The 16,072-nt window shown below is 50.8% G+C and overlaps 1 pseudogene; it reads right to left on the bottom strand.

Moving 5' to 3' along the window:
• Nucleotides 1–8,247: 8,247 nt before the first annotated feature.
• LOC101052202 (uncharacterized) lies at nt 8,248–10,710 on the bottom strand (annotated as a pseudogene).
• Nucleotides 10,711–16,072: the final 5,362 nt, after the last annotated feature.

Below are 16,072 nucleotides of genomic sequence, written 5' to 3'. Positions count from 1 at the left end.
CAAGCTGGAGCCGGGGCCCCAGGAAGGACCAGTGCCAGGAGGAGCAAGCCCTGCGCCCGGAAAACTAGCAAAAACAAGCCCACGGGCCGCTCACACTCCGCCCCTCTGTGCCCTCTCTGCAACCTTCAGATGGGCCCAGCTAAAACGGAACCTGAGAGATCCTTGCAGGGAGCCCCCCTTCTGGGCCAGACTCCACTCAAGCCACTTCAAACAACTGAGCGGCCTGCACCTCCTTGATGGTAAAGCCCTCTTCATCATTACACAGACTCCCTCACCCTAGGGTGCACCCATGCTTTTGGGGACTTCATAGTTTGCACAAACACTTCCCATTGCTTTCTAATACGTGTGGATTTGAAAGTCCCAAGAGGAAAGGAACAAGAATGGCCGAGGGACCTGTCCCCCAGCCTAGGTATCATGCTAAGACTTCATACACGTTCACACAACACGCTAATGCCATTATTATCTTCACTTTGTGAGTTTCCAGGGATGAGAGAGCTCCCAGTGGCAGAAACTGCTTAGAGCTTGATTTGAGCTCCACTAGGTCAGGCTGGTTTAAGGAATGACAGGAGAGGCCTTGAATTGGGGGGAGATGGCTCAAAACTGGAAAGAGGAAGGGTCTTGGTTCCAAAGTACAAGCGAGTTGCCTTCTGCTTCCTTCCCCGGCCCCCACAGCATGCTGCCTGTACAGGCCACTTTCAGCCTAGTGGCTGCAGATGGTTCCCCTGCATTGTGTGGGCAAAGACCCTGACTTCTTTGTCCATAGCATAGGACCTGGCTCAGAGTGGGCTCCACCTGTTAGTTACATGTTTCCCAAATGAATGCTGAATGGAAACACGAGTCCCTTGAGAGGCGGAAGATTTGAGGTCCCCCAGGTCAAGAGAACCCGAGGAGCTGGCTTGGTGAGCTTAGGCTTACGGATGCAACCGAGGGTGGCAGGAAAAGAATGTCTTGGAGGACCTTGTGGTGCTGACGTGGTGGCAGGGGCCAGCCCTGAGACCCTCTTCCTTAGTAGCTCTCACTTCTGTCTCATTCCCTCTCAGCATCCCTTTTTTTGGTTGCTCTTTTAAATCCTGAAATATCTAGTGATCCTTCCAGGTACTAAAGAGATGCTAGTCTAGCAGCAAAAGAAATTCCTTGAAGGCAAAGACCATGTCTGCGCTTCCATGGTGCCCCCGTAATACAAAGTGCGGTGCTCCGGTGCTCAAGGGGGAGCTTCACAGGGACGTGAGTGAGTGACCTGGGGTCTGGCTGCCCATGGGAGGGGCTCCGAGAGCCTGCAGGCTCCAGATATGCTCTTCCCTCAGATGCACTGTGAGACCTTGGGAAATCTCCTTGCCTTTTTGTTACTGGATTTCTTCAGGTGTAACAAAGGATACTCATGGATGAGACATCCTGCTCCCCCAGACACATCAAGAGGAGAGTCATGCAGCTATGATGCGTGATCTCAGCCCCTCCAGCATCAAGGCCCTCAGCACCTCCCTCCCCTCCAGGGATGGGACCTCTGATGGTGACTGAGGTTCATGCCTGATTCTCTGGGACCATCTGCTGCCCTCCATCCCCTCATTTCCACACCCCCACCACCCACTCCTCCAGAGTTCGGTGTGTCCGGATGACAGAAGTGAAATCCAGCCAGAAGGGAGGAAGTGACTCAGCCCTGGTTGGGGTGGGGGCACTGGAGAGGGCCCAGGGCCAGCCTCCCACTCCCAGGACAGCTTGTGCTGCTTTGTACTCAACCCCAGCCTTTCATCCTGGCATCTTAAAGCCCCTTTCAAGCTGGAAGCAGTCCTGGGAGTTGGGTCATTGTCTCAATTAACAGGAGAAAGCTGGGGCCCAGGCTTGGTGGAGGCAACTTTCCCCTGAATTAGGCCTTGAGTCAGATGCCCAGGAAACCCAGGACTTCCCTGCACCCTAATCATCCCAGCCTCCTGCCCCAAGCTCTGAGGGCCTATTGCAGAGGAAGTGAGCATTGTGTCCTTGCCTGTCACTCCCTGCAGACTCAAGGTCCTGCACAGGACTCTGAGGGTGTATTAGCTGGGCTGGAATTTCCCAGAGGACAATTCAGTGGGTCCCTCTGACATTCTGTTACTTACGGGGAACCTGCATAGGCTGTGCATTTCCAAGTGGAGAGAGGGGAAGAAGGTGAGTGAACAGATTCTAGTAATAGACCCAGCCGGCCTTGGGGACCCCTGAGCTGTTATAGCCAGCACACCCCACTGAGTTTCTCTGCCTGTTAAAATATCATCTGTAGCCAATCAACAGATGACTGCTGAGGCTCTTGTGTACCTGGCCTGAAGCAAACAGGTCACACAGTTCTAAATCCTGGCTCGGTTGCTGCATGGCTATGCAATCTTGGGTATTTTTGCTTTAACTTCTCTGAACTTCAAGTGCCTTGAAGCTCCTTGGTTCAGGGTCTAGAATATAGGAGATCCCACCCCTACTGATATCGCTTGGAGGATGAGAACTACAGAGCACAGGGACTGGTGGGAATCTTCTTAGTCTCTCTTAAGGAACAACGCACAGAGAGATGCCATGGAATGCTTCGGGTCACACAGCCAGGAGTAGTACGCAGGTTGCCATGGAGGAGCCTTCAAAGGGTGTCCGTTTCTGCCCTGCTAGGCTTGCATGAGGCAGCTCCCCGCTTGCTGAGTCAGGGAGGAGAAAGGCTGGAATAAGAAGGAGTGTGAGGGTGGGGTGTCGTGGGGAGGTCAGGGGCAGGAGAAAATCCAAGATGTTGTGCAAAGAAGGGTGGGGGTGGGGGAGGGTCCGATTTAATGAGGCAGCAGGGAGGAGAGGGGCTGGCTCCCCCAACAGAGACTGCCCGCCCCCATGGTGATGCTCCATGCGGCAGGGATCAAAGCTACCCTGGGAACACGGCAACAGTGCTGGGCCACTAACGCTGGAGCTTCCCCAGGGGCCTGCTTGATGAAGCTGCCTCTGTTTCCTTCCCAGCTCATTACCCACGCTTATTTCTGAAGGCGCCTGTTCCAGCCCAATCGCCTTCTTCACGCCTCCAGCTTGGGTCACTGAGTCAGCCCACTGGATTGATGTCCAGGGGCACCTGTGACTGCAGAATGTCCATCTCATCAATGCCCAGCTTCCCTCTCTGGCCCTTGTGGCTACCATCACCTCCACCTGCTTTTGTTCTCTTGCTGAGCTCTGGGCTCAGCTCAGCTTATTTGCTCAACAACCTCAGTTCCTGACTCTCAGTTTTGCCCTTGGCCTTGGCATTGGTCAGTAAAGTGAATGCAGTGGGTCTGGTCCTTTCCCTTCCCTGGACTTTATCAAATCTCAGGTCTGGGTTGACATGTGCAGGCCCTCCATTAGCCTCCCTAAGTGTGAAGCCCCTCTTTCAGCTGCTATTTCTGCAGTGCGCCGTTGAGAGGCCCAGCTCAGGCCAGAAGGCCCAGGCCTGTCTCAGGTTTACCCATCCATGGGGCTTTGGTTCTGGCACAGAAAGAAGCCAAGGGTGGGGAGATCAGCATGGCTGAATAGAGGCAACTGAGAGTCCTCTGGCCAAATCTGGAGAATGTATCAGGGTGGTGATGGTGGAAAGGGTTCTTAGAGGGAGGGGAAACTGGGCCTGGTATCAAAATCGTAAGGAGAAAAGAATGTGACCTTTCTTCTGGGGTCTGTGACTGCTAGAGAGTGGTTTCCTCAACGTAACTTCTTGGATGGTTATCTGAGGGTTTCCAACTCTTTCCCTTTACGGGTCTTCTGCCTCCCACTGGGCACTTTCCCTGTTCCCCAGTCCCCGGTCCTCTCTCCTCCAGCCTCTGGCTCAACATTTCACTGGAGCTTTTTGAGGTATTTGAGGGTATGTATTAATTCCCTCACTTCTCAGATGAAAAAATGGAGAAATTAGCAAGATCTGGTGATTTACTTAGAGACTCACAGCAGGAATGTTAAAGCCAGGTCCACCTGGCTTCAGCCTATGCTGGTTCCATTACACCCTCATACAGATGTGTGTGTGTGTCTGTGTGTGTGTGTGTGTGTGTGCATCTGTGCATTATGTATCAAGTATGTGATTTCCCAGAAATCCTTGGAGAATTGTTTGCTGGCCTCTCTTCTCATTTTTCCCTCCCTTCCCCTCCCTCTTCCCCTTCCTCCTCTTCTTTCTCTCCCTAGATTATGCAGTGAGCTGTCTCTGTTCATGATGTGGTTTCTTTTCCTAGCAGCTTCAGGAACTCCAGCTTCTAGCCCTGTCTGTAGAAGAAGAAAGTGGTTTTAAAACTCTCAGCTGGTGTAGTAGCAGTCTCAGTACCAATATGACTTCTAGGCAAAATATAAACATGTCTTAAAGGGGTGAAGTGGAGAAGGCAGGAGGGTCAGGGCACCCGTGTTCTAGGCTTTACTCGGCCTTTTATCCATTATATGACCTTGGACAAGTCTCCAAATTTTAGCTTTCTTACCATGTGATTAAGACAACATTACTATCAGCCTCCTAAGGTTGGATTCGAAGATACCATATACATGAACACACTGGGTAAACCATAAAGGATCAAGTCATTCATAGATGTCAACTGGGGGAATAGGACTATGGGACACATTCCCCCCTAGCATTTCGGTGGGACATCACGAACAGCATATGCTCCACACCCCTCTCAGAGCCAGGATCTAGTTGGGTGGATCATTTTCTGTGATAATTCTTATGGCAGAATGAACTAACAGGCAGCCTCCCTACCTTTCATCATGGGGATGTTAGGGGTTAGTCTGACTACAATTAGTCATCCCAGATGCTGAGAACACATGGTGACACTTCTGCTGTAAGCCAAGCTCAGGAACGGGTGATGCTCCTTAGATGAATTAATGCTAGGGCTATTGTTTTACAAGGGGCAGGGTCAAAGACAAGCTCAGAAAAATAGCCCTTCTTCATAAGAGACCAGATAATTGGTGCTGAGAAAAAAAACTAGTGCTCATCATGGATGGAGACATGCTTGCTTCTAGGCTGTTGAGGACATTGGAAAGAGCTCTCCCATGGGAGACTGAAGGGCTTTCATCACACCGATGTCAGCTAGGTCATCAATAAGGGGACTTTCTGTGGGAAAGGATAGGGCAGGGACACTGGTCCAGGGAACCAGAAAGAATGGACTTTAGGAAAAGGACAGGAAGTCAAAGAGAGAGACAAAGAGGTCTGGAGAAGGACGGGATAGAAGTCTTATCTCAAGGTCAATGTCTGGTCAATGTCTGGTGTGCTCCTTTCTTTGTTGGTTCTTGCAAGTTAAAAAGTTAACTTTCCACTGGTGTATTGCTCTTAAGATCTACCTACTCCTTGAGTGGAATTAACCAATAAGCCTTGCATACCTCCATTTCACTTCTCTATATTTGATCTGGGACACATTCTCCAGGAAGAAGGTGTTCTTTCCTCAATTTCTTTCAGGGGATTTATCTGAGTGGAATGGAGGAGTCCTGGACTCTGATGGGTGACCGTGTTGTGTCACCATGGTTACTGGCATCAGAAGAGGCTTCAGGGGCCAGCAGTGGAAATGACCACCATGCCCCAGTGTGAGAGACTGAGTTTCCTGAGGGCTGTTCACAGGTTGGCAAAAAATAACTTTTAAGAAACCCGAGTAATGACATATTCTCGGGGCCTAGACACAAATATTTCCGATTGCCCATTCTGGCTATAGATATTAATACCTGGGTTGGAAATAGACCCAATAGGTCCATCCTCCTGCCTCAGGAAGGACTAACTTGATATTTGTTTGTCTTATTCTTCCCCTTGATCTTCAGGGGTCACAATACTATATAATCCTCCACTCATCTATCTATCCATCCATTCACCCATCCATCCATCATTTATTAAAACATGAGTAGGACAGGGGACCTCTCCTTTAAGAACTCATGGTAGTCTTTTTTGTTTTTTGTTTTTTTTTTTGAGTTTCACTCTCGTTACCCAGGCTGGAGGGCAATGGCACGATCCCGGCTCACCACAACCTCCACCTCCTGGGTTCAGGCAATTCTCCTGCCTCAGCCTCCTGAGTAGCTGGGATTACAGGCACGCACCACCATGCCCAGCTAATTTTTTGTATTTTTAGTAGAGACGGGGTTTCACCACGTTGACCAGGATGGTCTTGATCTGTTGACCTCGTGATCCACCCGCCTCGGCCTCCCAAAGTGCTGGGATTACATCATGGTAGTCTTTTCAGAGATTCCAATCCCTAACCAACAAGAATAATTTCTAGTGTCAAATCTAATCCGGTGTCTAATTTCTAACATCTAATCTCATATCTTCATTTGGTAAATAAAGATAAGGATAAAACAGGGTCATTCATTCATTCATTCATTCATGCATACATGAATGCATACATGCATTCCAAATAATTCTGAGTGTGTTGTCTGTTCCAAGTGAATTAGAAGGTGCATCTTAGGTACATCCTAAGGCTGGGAACTCAGCCAGCATTGGAAATGCGGTCAAGGAAAGCTTGTATGTAGCTACATATTTGGACAAAATGGAGCTCCTACAACTCCTTCCATTAAGGATCTCAAAATATCCAAGAGGACGATCATTGCCCAGAGGGAGCGATTGTGCGTTGAGGGTTTCATCCCAGCTGGCATAGGGTTGGCTCCAGAATTCCTAATTCTTTGCCATGAAACTGTTTCCAAAGGAGCAGGTAAGCAAGGCTGGATTCTTTTGCCTCTGTCTGAACCTGCTTCCCAGCCCTTCCCTTGGTTTTTCTCCCCCATCTCCCCCGCCTTGGGTCCTTTCAGCTTCCATACCTTCTTGAAGCAAATGGGGGAGAAGGTGGGCTGAGAGTGGGACAGAAATACCCTCCTGAACTCTCAGCCTCTCCTGATTCATCAAAGTGGGGAAGCTGGTTGCTGGAATGAGTAGGGGCAGAGAAGAGAGGGAGAGAGGGCTCTGCAGGCTGGGAATGATGCAGAGCCCTCGTTAATGTCTGACACCTCCAATAAAAGCTGGAGATTCCCCAAAAGCGATGTTTGAAAATCCTCAACTCTTTGAAGCTTGGTGTTTAACTGCCACTCCTTCCATGGGCTTAATAGGAAACCAAGCCCCTTGGCTTGCTCAAAGGGCGTCACCTGGGATAATGCCCCTTTTCCAAGCATTTGAGATCCTTGTATGAGGACCCTTGAGTCTTCTTGCAGCCGGGCATGACAGAGAGGCCTTGGTTCTTGTAGAATGAAGGGCAGCTGCCCCCAAGGCTTGTAGCTATGGTGGAAGCTGAGACTTACTGGTTGGTGTGGGTCAGAGCTGTGCAAGGGAGCAGGGGCAAGACTGGGAAGGCAGAAGGTGGATGGAGTGCAGAAATGTGGCTATTTCCAAGCAGTTATTTTTCTGGACTGGCTGCTTCTGCTTCTGCTGCTTCTTTCTTCTTCTTTCTTCTTCCTCTTCCTCTTCTTTTTTTTTAAACTCCATTTAACTGAAAAAGTGGAACATATACATATGCTAAAATGGGAATATAATGAAAAGCAAACTTTTCATTATAAAGTGGCTTCTTTACTGGAAGTCACCCGTTTCCCAACCTGGAGGCAACTACTATTAACAGAATTTGTGTATCATTCAGAAATTTCCCATGCTTTACATGTACCTTCTTTTCTTGGGCATTAGCAGGAACATAGTATCTCTACTCTTCCATATACGACTTGTTTTTGACAATCTATCCTGCAGATCCTCACAGAAATCGACTGCATTTGTGTCTGCATATAAGCCTACTTCATTCTTTGCCTGGTGTTATATCATATGGTACCACAGTTTACTTACTCCATCCCCTAATGATAGACATTTAGGTTGTTTTCAGTCTTTGTTATTACAAACAAACCTGCAATGAACAGTCTTGCACAAAGACATTTGTGCAGATATAACGGAGGGATAAATTTCTAGTAGAGAAATCGCTGCGTTTGACATTTGTACCTCGAGTTTGCTAGACATTGCTTAGGTTGTTTTCTGACTAGCTGAGACTGCATATAAAGTGGTGGAAGAACTGGTTGTCCACCCTCCATCCCTGCTCCCCAGCCTTTTTCAGCCCAACTCCATGGGCTCCCCGGCTTCTGCTCACAAAACTGCAGTAATGCTGCAATCACTCATACTGTGGTTTTAACTTTTCAAAGCCTTTTTCAGCCAACTTTTCATTCCACTTCAGCTGGGAGGAAGGCCAAACAGCTATGGTTAGATGAAAATACTGAGATCCAGAGGGGCTGCATGATGATGGCGAATGGTACTGGCTCAGGTACGAGGAGCCTAGGGTTCAAGCCCAGCATCGAGGTCAGTTAGCCGTGTAGCCTTGGGCTTCAGTTGAAGCGTTTGGACAGGATGGTCACCAAGCCCTTCTCCATCGAGGGTGTAATCTGATGACTGTCCAAGTACTGCAGTTGTCTCGGAGACAAATGGGACATGGCCATTCTCCATTGGCTGGCTGTTGAGGATTCGTTGAGCCAGAGGTTGGGTCTCCCATCGTACGATGGCTGCGGGCAGTACATACACATCCTGATGTGGCTCCTGTAGAGGCAGCAGGGGTTCTCTCTTTCCTCTGAGTCTGGTGCATGCTTTCAGACTCCTGCAGGGCATTTCCTGTGGGAGGTATTGTACTGCAGGCAGGGAGACACAGCAGAGGCTGGAGGAGCTGGGATTGGCCCAGGTTGCTAGGGAAGAGGGCCCCCCATGCAACCGCTTTCAGAAGCGCTGTGGGAAGAACCCCTCTGCCCCATTAATGCCCCTATAATTTATGTCATCTGACCCCATAAAACCAACGCATCTCCAGTGTCTGGTTCTCCAGATGGCCATGGGGGCCTAATCAAAGCCAGGCTCCTGCTGGCCTCATCCTCTCATACCGGTCTGTTAATAGCCTTCAGTCATCCCAGCTTTGGGTCCCCTTAACTCCTTCATCCCCAGCTGCCTCCTCCTCCCCAGGATCTCTGTTCTGTGCCCTTTCAATGCCCTGGACTAGGTCCACACAGAGGAGGCCACCCCAAAGTCAATTTCTTGGGAGAATCGCTAGATTGGGATCAGGACGCCTGTGGCCACCACTGACTTGCTATGTGGCTTTGGGACAGTCATTTGACCTTGCCCCCGTTTATTTTTGGCAAGCAACATTTTTATTGCAATAAAGAGTTTGCAAGATGTTTTTCACCTACATGGTCTCATTGAAACTTCCAAAAGGAGGTAATTAACCCCCTTCTAATGACCCTCACAGGGCAACACTCATGGCAGCATGGGCTGCAGAGAAGAGGAAGCAGCACAGACGTCCACAGTTACCAAGCCAGGCTGGGAAGGGGCCCCGCGCGGGTGGCACAGGCCCCTCTCTCCAGACAGTTCAATGCCCCGGCATGGGAGGGCGTGGGATCTCCCCACAGCTCTGTCGCCGTGAATCTCCGGAACTGAGGTGCTGGCTGAGACTCCTGACACAACAGTGTGGGGCAACTATGGATAGGCAGAGAGGACGCCACGTGGAAAGCGGCACTTTTGTTCCAAGCCACTCCGCTGACCCCCACAAGGGAGGGGGTGCAGGTCAGTGACAGCCCTCAGCTTCCCAAAGGAGTCAGAGCCTGTCCCCACTGAAGACTAGACAGGCGCAAACAGGCCCCCGAGGAGCAGGAGGGCCTCAGCCAGTAGCCTGGGTCTCGGGTGGCTGGTGAGCAGTGGCTTGGAGACACCCTGTGGTGAGATCGAGGAACCACAGTTCGTGGACAAGCCGAACGAGGGACAGGCCATTAGGAGGAACAAGTTAGCGTTATGTGTTGGGTGAGGGGAAAGTTACTAAGCTGCGCGTGCTGTGCGTCGGGGGAGGCTGGCAACAAGAGCTGACACTCACTGTGCCTGTAGCAGTGTGCCCGCTAACCCTCACAGCCACCCTATGAGATAGATGCCACCATTTCTTCAATTTTACAGATGAGAAAACGGAGGCAGAGAAATAAAGGAACTGGCCCAAGGTCGCATACTCAGAAGATGGCGGAGCCAGGATTTGAACCCAGGCGATCTGACTCCATAAACCATGCTCACCACCACTGCCCCCGACAGCCTGCATAAAGGATAGGGCAGTTGGGCTAGACAGAAAGTAGGGTAATGGGGTCCACGGAGGGACAGCTGGGGCAGGGAAGGGAGCTCCAGGTTCCGAAGAGCAGTTCGGGCTTAGGGAGATGGAAGCAAGCGATGAGGAAACCCAGTGTGCTGGGGGCTCCTTGTGAGAGGCAGAGAGCCGTGGTCAGAGGGTGGGTTAGAAGTTGTGCCCTCTCCACGAGAGCAGAGCGCTACCTGCGGCAAGGTACGCCGGTGTGCCAAGAATGGGTTGCACCTGTCTGGTCAAGATAGAGCTCTCCCCTCCCTCGCTCCATCCTCCAGAAGGCCCACGGGGTCCCGGGTATCAGTGCCCCTCCCCCAGCCAGGCCTCTGTTGGGAGCCGCCATTGCCTCACTTCACTGTGCCGTGGGACAGCCGGGTTTCCCGCAAGCCGAGCTGTCAGAGCGAGGGAGCTCTGCCTGCGGGTCGCCCAGCGCCCGCGTCCTCCCAGGCACAGGAGCTCGGCAATGCGGGCGCCACATCCACAGGGCTGTCCCTCCGCCTCTCTGGGTGCGGGCGCAGGCAGCCCCCTTCCGCCTAGGGCTGCTCTGCTATTGGCGGTGGGGTTAGGCCCCCGCTGCCTTCCACAGGCTGCACGGTTCTGGGCAGGGACCACCCGCGGATCCCAGATCCCCCACGAGGATATAGTGCCCACCGCAGAGGGCACCTGCGAGTATTAGATGAGCTTGTCTGCGCATCCCGCAAGCCTTTGCCAAGTGCCCGCTCTGTGCCAGGCAGTGTTTGGTGTGAGGATGGGAAATGAACTAATAAACACAGTGCCCACGCGCAATGAGGGGAAGTGGCCGGGGCCGGAGCCAGGGAAACGGACCCAGCGACAGAAACCGGGATAAGCAAAGAACAAGGCTCGGCACGGAGCAAGCCGCCCGCGCACGCTCCCTGGGCCTCCCTCTAGAGCCAGAACGGCCCGGTGGGACAGGGGATTTCACCGCGGCCCTCTGCCGCTCAAAGGAGCCCGAGGGTGGACGTAAAGCCCAGGACTGCGTTGGCCGTGAAACACGCCTTTATGGGGAGCGGAAGCAGCCATCAAAGCCGAGCGAGCCGGGGCAGGCCAGGGAACGCTGAGAGCGCTGGGGCCGCGCGCTTCCCACCGCCCCCAAGGCCCTGGCCGCCGCGCCTCTCCGCCTGGCCACACGGGGGCGCGCTCCCGCCCCGCGCCTCCCGCCCCCCACCTCCGCGCACCCTCCTAGCCTCACCGCCCCCACCGCGGGCCCGTACCGCGCCTCGACCGCGCCCCCTCCGCGCCTCACGCCCCCACTCGCCTCCTCTGCGCCTCACGCCCCCACCTCTGCGCCTCGACCGCGCCCCCTCCGCGCCTCACGCCCCCACTCGCCTCCTCTGCGCCTCACGCCCCCACCTCTGCGCCTCGACCGCGCCCCCTCCGCGCCTCACGCCCCCACTCGCCTCCTCTGCGCCTTACGCCCCCACCTCTGCGCCTCGACCGCGTCCCCTCCGCGCCTCACGCCCCCACTTCCGCGCGCCGACTGCGCCCCCTCCGCGCCTCACGCCCCCACTTCCGCGCCCCGACTGCGCCCCCTCCGCGCCCCCTCCGGCGGGTCTTTCGCTCGCTTCCCTCGGGCCTTCCCGATGGAGAGAAGGCCGACCCCGCTTGCGCAGCGCTGCGGCTGGAGCTGGCTCCCTCGGGGCGCTTCCCAGGCCGCGGAGGTGCGCCGGTGCCGCTCGGCGGAGTCGCCCGCGCACTAGGCGCCCTCTACGCGCTGGGCCCCCAGGGTGCCGCGACCGGGCCGGACTTGGCAGGGTTGGGACCGTCTCAAGGCCTGGGTCTCTCTCCTGAAGGGACTGAGGTGGGGCAGCGTGTGAAGGCGGGAGGTGGTGGCGAGAGGGAATTTATGCTCGGAAAGATCCCTCTGGCTGCCGGGTGGAGGGTGACGTGAGGTCAGCTGGAGTCGCTCTACGGAGAGCAGTCGGGAGACTGCTGAGAAGTCCAGGAGGTGATGGGGACAGGGTCACGCAGGGGCGAACTCCAGTGCGCTACACGTGTATGTGGGACTCGGGCGCTGGTCCAGCCCCTCCTGACTCCCTGAAGCCGCCCCAGGTCCTCACTCGTTGGACTGAAGACCCTCTTCCTTCCCGGAGGTCCCTTCCCCACCCCAGGTGTTCCCAGCCTGAGGCTCCCACCAGATCTGCCGCATCATGGGTAAGCTGTGACCATCACCACCACCACGATGTCCACAGCCAATGTAGAGACGCCGGTCGGGTGCCTGGCTGGACCCCACGTCGGGCCCCCTAAAGGGAGCAGCCCCCAGCGTGTGTATGTGGGGGCTGGGGTCACCGCAATCTGCCGTCCGTTCACTGCTTTCAGACCTCGAAGCCGGCTTCTGTCTGTAGACTCAGAGGCAGTCTGTCTTCCGGGAACTGACTCCTGATAAACTTCCAGGAGACTGAAGAAGAAACCATAACGTCAACGCAGTTTGAAAGGTTCTCACAGCGCGGTTGTGAGACACCCTTACAAATACTTGGCAGACACACGTGTTAGAACGGTGCCCGCGCCAAGCGTGTTAGCTGTAACTGTGATGAATGGAAAGAGTGTCCAATATGCGGGTCTGCCAAATACGGTGCTTCTCTGGGATGCTGACTCGGTCTCCAGGCTCCTCAGTGGGCTTGGATTCAGAGCAAATGATGGTTCCTCCATCCCTGTGAAGTGTCACTGGAAGTTCTCAGGGAGACCCCATGAAGTCCCCTGTCCTCCAACAGAACATGCCTCGCCGGTGCTGGAAGTGTCCCTGTCCACCAGCTATGCCGTAGGGCTCCCCAAGAACTGCTGGATCTCTTAGAAACACTCCCTGTCTTTTTCTGTCTTCCTGCCGACCCTCGCTTTTTGATCACCCCAGCTTTTCTCCAAACAGGGCTCAAACGCTTGGGCTTCTCATTTCCAGTTATGATCACAGACCAGTTCTGCCACTTTATATATGCCTTTGTCGCTGTAACTAAACTTGGACGCTTCCAAATCTTTTCAGCTTCAAATTTACAGTCTCTTGGGCCACCTCTGTACCCTTCCTGTGTGGGTTTCACTACCCAGTTTAACTCTCAGAGAATTACCCCAGAGGCTTCCGTCTGCCCTGGTTGCTGGCAAGAACCGCTGTGCTTATGTGGCCAGCTTCACCATCTGCCATCCTCACCAGTCACTGATAACATCGAGGAGGATTCATGTTTGTGCACAGTTTACAAAGCATAGATGCTCCTCTGTTTGACCTTCCGAACAATACCATACTACTGTGAGTTATCATTCAACTACGCACATAAGAAATTGATGTTTGGAGTGATCGTTAGAATTTTATCAGGTCTCATGTTGATTATGCAGCAGACTGAGGACCAAACTCAGCATTCATGGCCCAGGATCCTGTTTACAGTACCCTCTCTACCTCCCTAGTACAATTGGTAAACTGCCTGCTGTGTCCAGGGTGCTACTGGCAGCATTGCTATCACTACCACAAGTCTTACCCAGCATCTGTGTGGCCAGCAGCCACCACCATGCCCAAGCAGTTGTACTGACAACTGAAGAAAAAGGCAAGTGCAGTTTGTCAATGGACAGTTAGTAAGATGTTCACACTTCACACAAGATCCAGGGTAAATCTGTTTGAGCGGTGAGAAGAAACAGGAAGATGGAGACATTTAAAGACAGAAAAAATCAGAGGAACACCTGCCCCCATCAATCAACGATAGCAAGACTTAGATATTAAAGCTGATTATTAGCCACCAGACACTGAATCAGTCACATTGGTTCTCTGGACCTCAGTTTTCTACTGTGTAAAAGGGACAATAAAGTTCTGGCTTTCAGTAATGGAAGAATAGCTTTATTGTACTAACCGTTCCTCCTTCCTCCTCTCCTCCCCAAGCAGCCACCAGCAGCACATAACAATTATAAAATCTAGACAAAATATTTTTTTAAACCCATTTCCTTGAAGACATTGGAGAGTAGTTAAATGCAGGCATAAACTGAAACGATGTCCAGCCATGAAAAATGAACTGCAAAGAATGAGACTTGTGAGTTTGCAGGCTTTTTCTAAGGGCATGCCATCTGGGTGGGTTTATCGGCAGAAGCTGCAGACTTACTAGTTTGAAGTGTCAGGACAGAGCGATCAGAAAACTGGGAAGGCTGAAAGGGAGGGAACAGCAGAGGGTGTGAACCCTAAAATCTAATGTAAAATCTGCTCAAATTCTTGGTTGGTTGCTAAGCTATGAAGCTGAACTGTCAAGCATGAGGGAGACCCCAGGCAGTCTGGCAAAACAAAAGCAGCAGCTAGAAGCTGAAAGAACTGAGCAAAGGTTTCAAATGTTGCTCACCACAGGGGAGGTAGAGTTTGGAGTTTGAGTCTAATCAAGTTAACTAACAGCTGCAGTAAAAATTACTCTTCTAGCTAAAAGCAGAACTATCATTTGACCCAGCAATCCCATTACCGAGTATATACCCAGGGGAATAGAAATCATTCTGCCACAAAGACACGTGCACATGAATGTTAATTGCAGCACTATTCATAATAGCACAGTGATGGAGTCAACCTAAATGCCTATCAATGACAGTTTGGACAAAGAAAACATGGTACATATATATTGTGGAATACTATGCAGCCATAAAAATGAAGAAGGTCAGGTCTTTTTTGGGGAATATGGATGGAGCTGAAGGCTATTATCCTTAGCAAACTAATGCAGGAACAGAAAACCAAATACTGCATGTTCTCGCTTCTAAGTGGGAACTCAATGATGAGAATTTATGAACACAAGGAAAGAACAGACACTGGAGTCTATTTGAGAGAGAGGGTGGGAGGAGAGAGAGGTTCAGAAAAGATAACTCTTGGGTACTGGGCTTAATACCTGGGTTATGAAATAATATGTACAACAAACTCCATGACACGTGTTTATCTATGTAACAAACCTTCACATGTACCCCCAAACCTAAAACTTAAAAAAGAAAAAAATTACTCTTCAAAGAAATATGACAGAATCCAGAGTCTCTACTATATATCATTCATAATGTCCAGTATCTAATCAGAACTCACAGACTTGCAAAATAACAGAACATGGCCCATACTCAATTAAAAAGCATTCAGTTGATCCCAACCCTGAGATGATCCAGATGTTGCAATTAGCAAAGATTTTAAAACAGCTCTTATAAATATTTGAGAATATAAAGAAAAATATATGGATTATGAATGAACAGATGGCAAATATCAGCAGAAAAATAATCCTGCAATAAAAGAACCAAATGAAAATTCTAGAGCCAAAAACGACCAAGAAATAAAAAGTTCATTAGATGGGTGTAACAGCAGATTGGACATGGCAGGCAAAAGAGTTAGTGAATTTGTAGATAGACCAATAAAAACCATCCTATCCCAAGGACAAAGAAAAAAATTTTAAAGAAAAATGAAGAGCACTTCAGAGGTCTGTGGGACATCAAGCAGTTTAAGATGAGTATCACTGCAGTTAAAGAGGAAAGGAGGAAAAAGAGAATGAGCCAGACAGATGTTTAAAGAAATAATGACCCAAACTTCATAAATTAAGTGAAGGACATTAATTTAGCAATTCAAAAAGTTCATTGAACCCCAGGCAAGGTAAGTACATAGAAAACCATACCTAGGCACCTGAGGTTCAAGCTGCTGGCATCCAAAGATAAAGGGAATATATTGAAAGCATCCAGAGAAGAACAATGTTACAGATCATGACCAGCTCATCAACACAATGGTGCAGCAGCTTGAAAATGCTGAAAGGAAAAAGCAAAACAAAACCCTGCCAAGCCAGAATTCTATATTCAGCAAAATGTTTTAAAACATGAAGACAAAGTAAATATATTTTAAGATAAAAATGAAGAGAATTCATTAGAAGCACAACTACACTACAAAAAATGTTAAAGGAAGTTTTTCAGGCTGAAGGGAAATGGCACCAGATGGTAGCTCAGATTTGCCGGAAAAATAAAGTCCATCAGACATGATAAATATGTGGGTAAATATAAAAGACAACACACATATCATATTTTCTTATCTTAAATTCTTTAAAAGACATATGGCTGTTTAAAGAAAGAATTAT

This window comes from Saimiri boliviensis, chromosome 6 (assembly GCF_048565385.1).
Source record: "Saimiri boliviensis isolate mSaiBol1 chromosome 6, mSaiBol1.pri, whole genome shotgun sequence".
Taxonomy (NCBI): Eukaryota; Metazoa; Chordata; class Mammalia; order Primates; family Cebidae; genus Saimiri; species Saimiri boliviensis.
The sequence above is the reverse complement of the archived record's forward strand: the minus strand, read 5'-3'. Positions and strand labels throughout refer to the sequence as shown.